Source organism: Osmerus mordax, chromosome 24 (assembly GCF_038355195.1).
Source record: "Osmerus mordax isolate fOsmMor3 chromosome 24, fOsmMor3.pri, whole genome shotgun sequence".
Taxonomy (NCBI): Eukaryota; Metazoa; Chordata; class Actinopteri; order Osmeriformes; family Osmeridae; genus Osmerus; species Osmerus mordax.
In genome coordinates, this window is record NC_090073.1 from 9935121 (window position 1) to 9947688 (window position 12568).

General features: G+C 43.6%; 1 protein-coding gene across 1 annotated transcript in view; it reads right to left on the minus strand.

The window, feature by feature from the left end:
* Positions 1-12568, minus strand: part of cfap299 (cilia and flagella associated protein 299) — a 55518-nt gene that overhangs the window by 25584 nt on the left and 17366 nt on the right. The window lies entirely within an intron of this gene.

A 12568-nucleotide genomic window follows, 5' to 3' on the forward strand; every position in this document is an offset into this window, starting at 1 on the left:
GTTATCCCTTTAACATACCACAGCTAAGCCGGTGAGCCCATCTCTGAGCCTGCAGGCCAGCCCTGCATCCTCCGGCCCCCACCACACCCCCAGGTCAGCCCATCTCTGAGCCTGCAGGCCAGCCCTGCATCCTCCGGCCCCCACCACACCCCCAGGTGAGCCCATCTGGAAGTACGTGCCTTCTCCTTGAGTGGAAACTAGCCGGGTGTGTGGCAGGGAGAGGAGGGAACCTTACACATACCAAGCAGGACACACAAAATTAACCGAAGAGGGTTTTTAAGAGTGGGAGGGCCTTAAGTAAATCTTGAAAGACCTGACGATCATGCTTCTTGTCTGATTGATCCAACTTTAGCCACGCACACCACTTAAGGTTAATTCTTTTGACCTGAAACAAACTCCCATCAAATTATCCTGTGTTTCTACTGTTGACAGAAGCTTTCAAAGCCTGTTTGTTACGGACTAAATATGCTGGAGAGAAAAGGAAAAGAATGCCAACCATTTCAGAGCTTTCGAGTCAGAAGGCTGGCTGAAGAATTAGTTTGCTGCTTCATGTGGAACAGTCCAAGAGTTGATGTAACTTAATTATTTTATCTTTAGATTAGTGGTATTTTAGTGATGATTCATGTGAATAATTTATTCACGATTCAACTTTTTCTTACCTCATTAGAGCACTATTTTTTAAATAATTGTCATGTCTGGCTAAGCTTAAATACCCAGAAATTGAGTAACAGAATTTCTTTCATTTACGTATTTTTTTCACAACCTTTTTGCAATGAGATATGTTTGTTTGAAGAACGTCTCATTACAGTTGTTTACTCTTGGCAAGGGTTAAAACGCTACACACCTTGATGGCCTTGCCTGAACACGAGTTTAGGTGCCTGTGAAAACATTTATTCAACACTGTGAGACTTTCCCTTAAACAAAACCTGTCAATGTCGTGAGGAACATCTTGTTTACTTAAAACAAACAAGATCAGACTCCACATCAAGTCTCCCTGTGTCATATCCAAACTAAACTTATAACATCCCTTGCCATGGCTAATCGATTTATTGAAAAGCTTAATAAAATAAAATCAATCAATAACCATGATATGCAAATCGCTGCAGTATTTATACAGTAATATATTATCTATAAAGAAAGCATTACATGATAAATAACGGGGGCATACAACGTTCTATCCTGGATTTCATTGAACATAAATGTAACTTTCGCAAAGGCAGAATAGTCAATAAACATCTGCTCAACGCCCCTAAAAAAACTGTTGATGGAACTTGCAGTGTTTTAGTCAGTTGGTAGCCATTACAGGTGAAATCCTTCTCAATTGGACTGACAAATTGTTCAGATCAGGGTGGCAATAAATAAATGAACCAAGGCCAAGTGCTTTGTGCTGGCACGACTAGGGTCAAGTGCAACAGGCTCTTTAGCAAACAACTCCCACCTGTTGTCATTAACGAAAGGCACCGTAATGACCACAGGACTGTGACACAAACCAGAGCACTTCTGCTCCGTCATCTGAATGTTATTTTACAACCCATTATCGTAAATTTCCCCTTTGCAAGCCCCCTTTTTTCTGGGTATGCGTTTATGATCCCCCAAGCCGGTTCTAGGGGGAGAGAAGGGGGTGGCTGGATTTGAGCTCTGTGTAAGTGACAGTCCTGATGTGTCACTGGAGGGGAACCATGCCCCCCCCTGGCTGGCTTGTTTGAGGTAGCCCTTCAAAAAGGTGACTGTCTTGCCTGAAAGCCAACATCACAGGCTGGTCTGACTGCTGTTTGTCACTAACAGGAAGCTACAGCTAATCCTGGTCTTGTCTAATGAGACACAGAGGTTTTTTCAAAATTTCCATTGTCTTCCATCTCCCCTTTACTTGAGATGGGGGAGGGGGGGAGTTGAATACAGGCACAATCCTTTTAAGAGCTCAAAACGGATGAGGTTTGCAATGCCTAAAATGATGCTAACTAAACAGGCCAAGCTAACCATTAGCTGCTTTTTGACAATCAAACGTGAGACTTTGACATACACTTTAACAGCAGATGCCCAGGATGGTTTTGTCTCTACACTGCTGCATGCAGCTTGGTCTAAACACCAGGAGAGTCAAATAAACCCTTGCAGTCCGTCGTAAGATTCCAGCATGGTAACTATCAGCCTTATCCTCGAGCAGTCGTCCATGACACCTGCCAAGAAGCAGATACTGGGGCCTCATCACCAGGAACGTGTCCAAGGCAAACACTGCTGCCCCAGCACATCAGAGGGCATTAACCCATCACAGCTCCTCAGTCAGCAGGGGAGCCTCAGGACAGCGCTCACTAAAACAAACGGCCCTCGCATTTCCACCAAGGGCAAAGAAGAGTGTACAAACACACAATCTTACACACACACACAACCTCAAGAGAGGAACTGTCAATGATCCCGTATTTTACTCCACTACATCACAATCTGACGTGTTATAACTTATCACCGGCTGCTCTTCTGGACAGATTTGTCCAACACCATGTTCCCCAAAGCAGGATCAAAGCGGATGACATAAGCCAGCGTACCCTTCAGATAAACGCAGAGAGCAGAGTCTTTATCAAAGGCTTGACTGTTTTAAGCTCCTGATTAAAGTGCTGGAGCCCTGTAACCCCCTCCCTTCCAGTGGAAATAGGTGTTCAAATAGGATTCTGTTTTAGTTGGCCGTCGGTACTTCAGAGGAGCTCTCGTTTGGGCCGGCCGTGAGACCCAGAAACTGTGTCTGTTGCCTCACGGCACAAGGAATTCACAGTGTTTTTACTATGTTTTCTAAACCATGAAATGCACTTGAGTTTGGCGCTGTGAAAGAAGAAGAATAATAGTGACTGTGATTCCCTTTGATCCGAGCTTGCCGCGGCTCTAAAATAACTCCAAAAAAGAGGCTGTGCTCTAAGACAACACTAACTTTGTCTGGCCTTGTGAGCGGTGCTTAATGCCTCCCGAGCTAAAAAACATGTTTATCTTTTCACCCTTTCTCCTGGTTTTCAATGACTCAATATCAGTCTATGTTTTTTTTCGGCTGAGGACAAGATGAGCAGATGTTTGTCAGGCGGGAGAAGATATCCTTCCTACAACCAGACCACCGCTGTGATATCAGCTGAGCCAGATGGCTGCTGGAAATGCAAGGCTGATAAATGAAAGCCACACAGGAAGGGATGAGTAGAGAGTAGATAGGTGATGTGGAGAGAGGGAGGGATGAAGGAATGCTCTGAACAAAGTTTCTTCTCGTATGTTTACTGCAAAGCAACCGTTGATTAACAGTGGCATGGAATAGGCAGTCTGGTATTGTGCCTAAACGTTCTCTTATATTGAACTGTGTGGTATCTTGTCTGGGCTTGTATTACTTCAGATGGTAGATCAGTAAGATTGGACTTGTTCTATTATATCGCCATGGCTTTGTGACATCATTATCTTAACAAAGCCCTAGCTAACTTAAAAAAAAAAAATCAAATCAAATGTTTCCTTGATTTTTTTAGGTTAGCTTTTAGACGCTCTTGCGTAATTAGTTTTTATACAGTGCAAAACATGTTACAACATGGCTTTTCCAAGTCTTCTTTATCGATGTTAACTCAAAGCACATCTACAAAAAACACCGTAATACTGTGGGCTATAATCTGATACTGCGCCTTACAAAACAAATAGGCAAGACGCTTCTATGAAGAAGCCAAGCCAACGCAGACGTGAGCATTCTTTATCCTGTTTGTCTGTAAGCCACGGGGCTTATTACAGCAAACACGTTTGGCAGTTTCACCACCTATATTGCAAATAGACTTAATACTGATAAAAACTAAATCTCCAAAACATGGCCCTGTGATTGTTTTTTTCACACCCTCCTCTAGGCCGTTTTTTGTCCTTGCATTACTAAGTGCTCCGGCACGTTATAGTACTGCTCTGGGGTGTGTAGGACGCAGGTACAACAGTTTGAAAGCTACTTATCAATGAATAATTACCCAGCCAAAGAAAACTACAGTCGCTGACTGTGCACACACCATTTAAACTGTCGCTCCCTGAAGCAAGTTGTAAAAAACAGTAATCACCTACAGCACACACCTTCGTCACTCCAACTGAATAAGAAGCAAATCAAATAAAAGAATGAGCAGATGATAAATATGCTTTACATGTAAATCTTGCGCAATACCAAGGATCAAATTCTAGGCATTAAACAAGACATCCATACTAGCATTATATATATTTCACAACATTACATTTGTTTCTTTGGCAATAGACACAAGTCTATTTCAAACTGTCTCCATGTCTGGCAACTGTTCATAGGCATTACAATGCAACAAAAATATGCAGAGAATTTGAGGAGCCCAGATTTCCAGAACTATGAACTCAATTTGTCAGCATGCGGATGGAACAGTATCTATCACGGCAGACCAGGCAGACAGGGCAGACCAGACTACGTTACTCCGTTTGAAACCCAGTTGTCGTGGGCAGCTGGTCCTTTCAAGATACGAATCACAAACACGCATTTCTGCACTTCCTCTTCAGATAAGGAGGGGGGGCCTGGGACTATGTTATTGGCTTGGAAACAGGAAGAGACCGGGTTAGAAGGCAGTGGCCTGCCTTCGCAAGACTCCGAACTGACCCAAGTGGGAGAGATGGCATGTGATATTGACTCAGGTGTAATAATACACAGCCAGGCAGGCCAGTGTGTAGCGATAAAACAAAGAAGATTCTAAAGAATGTGTTCCGTGTTGCTGGGAGACGTGAGTGTTCTGATTCCACTGATCTGAGTTCGGGCTGCTCTGACCAAAAAGGGATTGAAAAGGCTTCTTTTACTGTCACTGATTCCATCCTCTCTTTGGGAATCGTAATTCATCAAGTGCGTCAGTAACTTCGTCAGCTATTCTGACACGTGTCAGGCTACAATATAGAAAGGTATCTTGTAATTTTAATGACTCTTCCTTCGACGAATACCTAAAGGTATTCAGTGATTATGTCAGAGGAAGACTTTCAGACACATGTATCTACCTTCCAACTTTGCATACCTCAAATCGTTACCATACACAGAGCCAGACTGGTGTCAGATAACTGTTTTGATAGCAACAATCTAAACTGGAAACCTGAAATAGCTCATCAAGGAGCAGTGGCCTCACATGAATGTACTGATGCATGAGGAATGAAGTGAGTAAAGTCCAGAGATCCAAGACGCATTGAATTATCCAATAATGAGAAATTGGTAAGCCTGCCTGATCTGTTGACGTTAGAGTTATTCTGCTCCTGGTGTGGTTCCACCTGCAGCCACACATCTGCCAGACACTGCAACACGGTGGTCCATTTTTGGTTTACATTTCACAATATCAATTAAGTACCTCTGCTTTTCCCCCTTGGCAACAAAAAGCTTTCTGGCAAAGCATCCCTTTCAAAAACAAGTTTAATCCAAGTCATCACTCATAGGGTTTTCTATACTTTCGTCCATCTTGAACTTTATATCTATACTAGAAATTCTTTCGGGATGTTTTCTTTGAAACTAAAACCTGTTTCTCTCCTTGATAATAAACACACAACAGGCCGCTCCTAACACTGTGTGTTTGGTATTTTCAAGAGTGTTGATTTCCAGCCTCAACGGTAAAAAAAAACAAAAAAAAACACAGCCTCCCCAAACAGGGCAGGTGTACATTCCTTGAGGGCCAACCCTGGACCTGGAGACTCTCTGTGCTTTGGAACACGGAGGTTAAATGGTTCCTGACTCTTAAGCGAGCCCATGTGCCTCATGACATCCTGATAAACGACGGCTGCGGACGGGAGGAGCAGGAATAACATTATTGCGATGTCCGCTAACGGCTGAAACGAGATTCCTGCTGCGGAAGATAAGCAGGTGCTCTGCAGCAGATATCAAGTGGCTACGGTTGAAAGGAATGCGGACGAAAAAAAAAAAGGTAAATAGCGCGTGATAACAGCGATGCCTGATCTTCTCCCTATGGCAACAGCACAAACAAAGATGGTGCTGGTGTTTAAAAAATAATAATTATATATATATATATATATATATATATACAGTACCAGTCAAAAGTTTGGACACATATACAGTACTGTGCATAAGTCTTGGGCACCCAAAATACACAAATAATGTCATACTGTATTTCTTCAATTAAATGCTACAGCTTGAGGATACTAATAGTGATGCAGAAAGTTTTGTACCGTACCTATTTGTAGTAAAAAATAAATTAGAATTATAGTCAATCTAAATTTAATGTTGCTGCATTTTTTCGTTTAAGTGTATCAGATTTGAATGCAACGTTTAATCAAAGAAATATATGTAATAAAAAAAAAATATTTGTGCAGCAGTATAAAAGTGCAATTTTGCTAAACTTTTTGTTACATTTTTTTAATTTAATTATTTCTTAAAGCATTTTTCCTTAACCTTTTTTATTTTTATTGTGCCTAAGACTTTTGCACAACTGTTGTTTGAACAGTTGAAACCACTGTCTACATTTAATCTACAGTACCTTTAAACTATGGTTTTGTAAAAACACCACCTGGTACACTATAAACCACCAACCTGGTACACTATAAAACCAGAAGATCGTAACCTAACCCCAACCTCTGCTCATCACCATACAGTAGCCGTATACATGAACATCATCACCTTCCAGTCAACCCATCGTAAACAGCTTCTGTTTCAAGACAACCCTCCATGTTGTCCAAGTAGTCGTGATGTCACAGGAGACAATGGGCCCCATTTATATTGAGATAAAGTCAAACCTTGACAATCCACTACTTTGTGGATTACACAATTTATCTGGTGACAAGGGTCTTAAAACGAGGCTGGGGTTATCCGGCTCCGTGGGGAGGTGTGTCATGCTGTGAGACTCTGCCCACAGCAAATAGCTCAACAAGGGGCTGAGTGACAACGCCCGCTGGTCTGGGACGGAGGAGGGCCAATCACACGTCTCTACCATCACGAGAACTCGTGCTTCATCGCCGATATCCCATCCAACTGTGGGAGCTGACGTGACAAACGTTGCCTTCTTTTGGGTGTTGAAGTGTCTCTCTGTGACTTGGACAATAGAGAACAATGCATGAGAGATGACCTTATAAGCGGAAAGTACAGAATCTCTACAGTGATCTTCCCCCTCATGAATCTACAGCAGCCACAATGTGCTTTTCCTTAGAACAGCAGAACATTACGATTGTATTTCATAACCCCCCCCCCCAGACTCCCAGATGGCCTCCACATAATGGAATTGTTACTTTGATACAAACTACAAAGCTTATTACAACTCCTTATATTACCGGGAGTAAATCCAAATGATAGATGTTTTCGCCGGTGACAGTCCACAACCCAAATGTCTTCCAAATGTATTCGGGGGTAAGGCAGGCAAACAGCGACAACAGAGATAGCCCTGAGACCGTCTGGAGAGATTAGATTAGACGTATCCATTTTCATCTGCTCTGAAAACGCTACGGAGGCCACATTGCTGTGATGCTCCCAGGTTCCTGCAGCTGTTGGTTAGAAGGCGGAGCAGAGGAAACCATTAAAGAGGGGCACTTCCAGTAACGATGGCAAAATAAGGAGGGTTGGGGGGGCCACAGTGGCCTGGGAGGGCAGATTCCATGGCAGACTCGTATGGATTTCTGTTTGGGGGGGATTGAAGGATGGGGGGAGAGAAGCTTCTCATTGGACGTCAGATTACATCCTCTCACATACACGCCCTCCGGACGTCAAGTGTTTGTAAGTTCAGAAGTGGAATGATACGTTCCCCGCTCTCTCATTGGCCAAAATATTACAGCCCGCCGATAATGACGATGTTAATGATACTGCAATCGGAGCTATTATCTGGTAGATCATAGAGCAGGGAATCTGTGGAGCATATTTTCTGAGTGGCTCACTGAAAACAACAAACTTGTGGCAGGCATGGCATAGTCTGCGACGGAGCACAGCTGTGAAATATACTCTGTGGGCCAACACAATACATAATACTTTGGCTATCTGTTTTATAGACTCAGACGCTAGCCATGAAACCCGTGTCTAGTAATAAGCCAAAAATAATATTACACTGCTAAAAGTTATGGCTTTCAACTGCAAGGTTGGATAATATATTATATATCAGGACTATTAGCTTCGTCCACATGCACACATTCACATTTTATACAAAGGCTCACACAGCGGTGTGAAGCTAACCTATTTCAGTTAGCAATTCAAATCCACTGAAACAGCAAAAAAAAAAAAAAAAAAAAAAAAAAAAAAAGACTATTCTCACTAAAAGTGCTCTTTGTCCTTGTGATTGATGGGTCGCTAACTGGCCGGGGCTTGTACTCCACCTCTTCAAAAACTCTGCGACACCATTCAAGTCAAGGTCATCCGATAGCCCTGCACCATCCACCTTGGCCTGGCGCTTTGAAATCAAACTTACTATTGTTGTTTTTACTGCCCATGACAGGGACAAAGGGCAGGAGAGTGGGGACACACACATGGCCTGTAACGCAATAGGGCTGGGAATTCCTCTTTAATTTCAATGCTATACTTGATCTCTGGGCTGCATGACTGACCGCCTTATTATCTATAGCGACGGGCTTATCAATACAGCAGTCACTGGGTCCACAGACCCAAGACAAACACTTCCTTTGTACAGGAAGTCCCCCAGGACGAGGGATACACAGCAAAAACCAACTGGCTAAAAAAACCCTGATGACAAGGGTGGGGGGCAGGAGTTGGGAAGGGGGAACCAAATCTCCAGGCCTCAAATGTAAAACTTAGAACAGAAAGCTTACATACAACCACAGGTGACAAAGCTGAGCCAACTTTTACACAGTGTTAAAAAATCTATTGCTAGTGTTCCCTCGCAGGTGTTCCCTCTGAGGGACGTTGACAGTAAATCATGGAGGAACCCCCCTTTCACCGTGTTTCACAAGGACAATAAACATCTCTTTGGAGAGAGGACGTGTCGTCGAACTCCTCTTACGGCAGACGCTGGTCTGCTCCTCCGACTTGTTTCCTTGGGAGCCACACAACAAACTGCAGTAGGCTGCTACAGCGATACCTCGCTAGGCTGGAACAGGGCCAGGAGTCAACATAGTCACACACACACACACTATTGTAAGGGAGGGTTTGCCAGGTACTCTGTTTTAATGATTAATTTCTCTTTCACTGCCAATTATATCATGGCTTTAGAAATTAAGAAAAAAAACTACCCATTTCTCCATCAATCTTGTGGGACGTTGCAAATATTTACTTTCAGGGTACATTATATATCTGTGGTTAATTGTAAGATCATTAGTCACAAGGGAGCATGGATTAAGTAACTTTTAATAAATATATGTTTAAAGGTATCTTTTCTCAGCTCTACCAGTATAAATAGAAGGAAAGATCATCGTTTTGCCACACAATAGTAACCCCATAGTAAAAAACGACCATATCCACCTTAGACACTGTACAATATCACCACTTTGAAGGCAAAGACCTACAGCTCTTGTAAATACATAACAAATATTACATACTAAAAAACACACCCCATAACTCTACTGTGATTTAGGCTACCTCCACCTTCACTGTGTAACTCTGTCTCTGACGTCATCCAATCCGAGCGACACGAGAGAGGGAGCCGTGGGTGGCGGTCGTGGGACACCTTGAGTTTCAGATGCGTCCAACAATGGACCCCCCCAGGCTCTCTGTGCAGGTGTGACCTGGATGATGAAGCGAGTCAGGGTAAAGATAGCCAGGTGCACCTTTTGTTTGTGTGTGACTTTTGGCAGCCGAGTGGCTTTCGCAACAGGTCCAGGGTGAGTAGAGAGAGTAAGAAGCCCAACACAGGCCAGGCAGAGAGGTCTTTTAGAGCTCAGTGGAGGAGAGAGATAAGAGGCTCACAAGCTGCAAAACCCGGAGGACTGGTCTTTATTATTATTTGTAACAGATGAAAAGCAGAAACTGTTTAACAGGAGCGGAGATATAATTTGTGTAATCATATAATTGGGAAGGCATGTGATCTCTAGCGTGACTTATCTTACCCCCTAGTGAGATGCTGGTTCTGGACTACTAGTGACTCCTAAATAGTTATTTCTACTGTTATTTTAATCAAATGACCGAGCAACTAGACATTGTTAACTTGAAGGGTCTGAAGGCTGAGGGAGACAGAATGTCGCTCTGCCGTTTTTAACAACACGTTTAAACATCCCTTTACTTGCAGTGTTCGTTCATTGTTTGGCTTCTTAAGTGGACTTATCAACAAACAGTGACGGATAAGCTAGGACGTTTCTTTGGGTATTGTCAGTTGGTTGAGCTGATACCAGCGACAGAAAAGGTCTAATATTTAAATATGATTAGACAAAACCTAAAGAATAAAGCCTTGAGGGCAAACAAACTAGCAAAACATGCTCCTGTTGGATCACTGTAACGTGTCAGAAACCTGGATTCCCAGAACATACTGTTGACTGTTACACTAAACTGTGAATGTGTAAACACTGTACTGTAGGTACAATATAGACATTGGCCTTGCTTCAGGCACGCTGACATGATGATGGTGCAGTTTGGGCTGGGGAGAAAGCAGGGCTGCATAAGGCGGCAACATGGACTGACCTGAATTCTCACCTGAACTTTTCAGTCCGGCCCACACCATTTGGGGAGTTTTCACGGTAGTTGGAGAAAAAGATGAATAGACAAAGATCCCAGAACTGGCATTAAAAGCTGCGTGTCAAGAAATATTGGTAATTTTAAAATAGGAATAGCCTGACAGACAAACTAACCACTCCAGCATATTCTTGTCCAGGGCTCGAAATTAACGTTGTCCCGTCGTCCCCAGGACGATGAAAAAGATGTCTGGGACAGTTCAACACAGACTAGATGTCTGGGACATGAGGACGTGTGTTCCTGAGACTCAGAGAACTGAGTCCCTACAGCCCGTCACCGTGGCGAGGAGACAGGGGCTGAGCAGGATCTCTTTTCCCTCTGGGTGGTCTTGATCAGCCTGATCACAGACTAGGGTTTCCACCTGGGGATCCCTTCATAAGGGAGGGAGGTGGGGACCGATGGAGTGAGGCGAAAAACACTGTTTTGTTTTGAATGAGCTAAGGCTGGTTCAGGTTCAGGTTAGGACTGTGTGTTTGTGTTGAGTATTGTAGAGCGCATTCCCATTGTAGAAGCCAAACTTGCATCCAAAAGCATGTTGTCTTCTCCTGTAAAGGCACACTGAAGTATCCAAGCCATTTAGCAATTCATATTGGTCATAATTAGGGTTCCTCTGGTAGGAGGAAACCTATTGTTTTTGTTAGTATTCTTATTCTTATTTTTCTTCTTCTCCGCTAAATGGCTCAATAGCTCAAAAAGTCCTTGACCCGATTTTTTCCAATTTGGCCCAATGATACACCAGGTCATTCACTACTCCCAGACCGCTAATGGCCCATGTACGCCCATAGGTGGCGCTATAAGCCACGCCCAAAGTCTACGTGATTTCACACATCAGCAAGGACTCTGCCACCAGAGGTGTTCTTCATCAGAAAAGCAGGGTTTCCTCCTGTGTCGGATGCTCCCCTGCCTGTCTCTTTGTCTGGTCTAATGCTCCCATACGGGCAGATGCAGCGTGGTCAGACAAGCCCAGCTTTCCTCTCAGCTATCTAGCTCCACCAATCCAGGAGTGATCCACCCAAGCCCATCCTCATTAGCACCGCCGCCCTCCACAGTTTACCCTGCTTCCACCTTCACATTTTAGCTCTCACAAGCGCTGGTGCAATAACTGTGCAGGGCTGGGCCAGGGATTAGTTAGTGTGAAATGTAATGCTGGCAGTCATAATAAACAGTTAGCCTTGACATTAGAGGTTAACCCCTTCTTCAAAAGTCCCCTTTTCATCCCAGTTTCATTACAGAGAGAAAGCCCGCCCCCAAACCCCCCTCCATCCCCAAAAAACCTTAGTCCCCCCACCACTGACCCCTCCTTATCCTCAGCCACCAACCCAAATCTGAGTAATATATCTCTATATATTATTACTACTCACCACATACTCTAAAAAGGTCTGCCAGGAATGGTCCAGAAACACAATATGATTATTCCAATCTCTCAGGTCCTTGTTGACAATGCTTTGCAGAACCTGATTATCTCTGCATGGCGGCACGAGCGGAATTTCAGAAATGCCCTTTAGCTTCAGCTAGCACAGGAGACCACGGCCTCTGAGGAGACCACGGCCTACGGAACGCAGTCTGAGGATATGCGCTTCGCTGATGAATATCTTTTGTTTTCACTCGAGAGTTTATGTACGCAACCGCAAAAGAAAGCATGTGTGACAACCTAGGAAACCCTGAGGCGTTTGACAGTGTCTATTTGTTCAATATCTGGGCTCTTTTTTGTGTTAATGCATTACCACGCAGGATTAATTCCTGAGCAGGAGGAGAGCGAGCGGTGTAAATAAACAGCGGGACAAGGTCTATGGGCGACAGAGGTGCTATGTAAACCCACTGCAGCAGATATAAATAAATCTACTCCTACATACACAATTGCTAACACACGTGTACAATTCTAAGCTGTTGTGAGCCCCCCTAAGGAAGACCTTATAAAACCAATGTTATAAAAACATCTCTGAAAGAGGGCATAGTAGGCTGTATTGTGTAAGATTGACAAGGCAA